Below are 1,551 nucleotides of genomic sequence, written 5' to 3' on the forward strand. Positions count from 1 at the left end.
CCTCTCTCTCTTCCCTTCCTTTCTCTCTTCCCTTCCTCGCTCTCTGAGAAGGGGGAATGAGTGTGTGATGGTCCATATTGATAGGGACTAGCAGGTTGTATCCCAGGGGTAATTAAGGAGAGAATTTGCTCCTCTCCTCTCCTAGTACAAGCAGCCAGCAGGATGACAAAAGTAAATGAAATGTGCTCAAGGAGTTATGGCTGTTCCCTGCAAAGCCACCGAGCACACAGGGAAACTATTTGGCTTCCCGTGTAACATATTAAATTAGAGAGAGAGAGGAACAGAGAGAGAGAGGAACAGAGAGAGATGCACATACGTGCCACAAACCCAAACACGTGAATGCACTTACCACAGTTCTGCTCAGCTTGTTATTGAGAATGTGTTTAATTGCAGGCGCCTCCAAACACATTGTAATGAGCCAACACAGGTGGTGCCAACTCATTGTTCAGACACAGCATCAGGGTAATGTTATATGAAGAGGTGAGTGAGGGAGAGAGGTGAGTGAGGGAGAGAGGTGAGTGAGGGAGAGAGGCGAGAGAGGGAGAAAGAAAGAGTGTGCGAGTACATTTTTGTTATTGCATATTACAGCGTGATGTCATCTTTTAGGCAATGTGTTCGTTGATACAAGTAAGGCCTGTGTGATAAATCAGAGACTGCAGCCATCACCTGCTTAATGATATAATAACTAGCAAAGTACTGTTGATGGATTCCAACTTCAGACAGCACAACATAAGCTCAATGAAGTTACTTTCGCTGTCGACAGAGGAAGGCTTTCTTTTAAAGCTCAAAGTGTGATATCAGTGGCACACAGCTGTTCTGATGAAACACGGGGAGAGAGACCAAATCCTCCTGAAGTTCCTCTTCGTTCCTGCTGGGTTTTCAGTATCCGGTACAAGCCTTTTACAGGGCACTGCTCTCAAAACTGCCTTCAGATAAACTGATCGATGAAGCTCAGATTGAGTGAACCAGCAGAGAGAGAATGATCCACGGTTGGATGATAAGCAGGTGGCCGTCTGAGAGATCGAGAGAGGAACAGAGAGAGACAGGCAGATTGAGAGAAAGACAGAGAGAGAAAGACAGAGAGAGAAAGACAGAGAGAGAAAGACAGAGACATGTAGAGAGAGACATGCAGAGAGAGAAAGACAGAGAGAGAGACAGGCAGAGAGAGAAAGACAGAGAGAGAAATTGCAGAGAGAGAAAGAGAACGAAGGCTGGAGAGAGAAAGACATGAGAGAAGGATGAATAATTCGATCCACCCAAGAGAAAGACGAGAAGAGAGAGAGAAGACAGAGAAGAGACATGACAGAAGCACGAAGAGAAGCAGCAGCAAGACATGCACGAGAGCAGAAAGACAGAGAGAGACAGGCAGAGAGAAAGACCAGAGAGAGGACATGCGAGAGAAGAGAGAGAGAAAGACGAGAAGAAGACGGAAGACAAGAGAGAAAGACAGAGAGAGACATTGCAGAGAGAGAAAGTAATACTGTAATACAGATGGAGAGGAAAAGACGTGGGACTATAATTAGCATAAGAGAGCTGGAGTAGACTGCTATG

The 1,551-nt window shown here is 45.7% G+C and overlaps 1 protein-coding gene across 1 annotated transcript in view; it reads left to right on the forward strand.

The window, feature by feature from the left end:
* The window catches only part of LOC111971641 (unconventional myosin-XVI-like), a 26,491-nt gene that overhangs the window by 17,630 nt on the left and 7,310 nt on the right, over nucleotides 1-1,551 (forward strand). The window lies entirely within an intron of this gene.

The sequence above is a fragment of the Salvelinus sp. IW2-2015 genome, linkage group LG2 (assembly GCF_002910315.2).
Source record: "Salvelinus sp. IW2-2015 linkage group LG2, ASM291031v2, whole genome shotgun sequence".
Taxonomy (NCBI): domain Eukaryota; kingdom Metazoa; phylum Chordata; class Actinopteri; order Salmoniformes; family Salmonidae; genus Salvelinus; species Salvelinus sp. IW2-2015.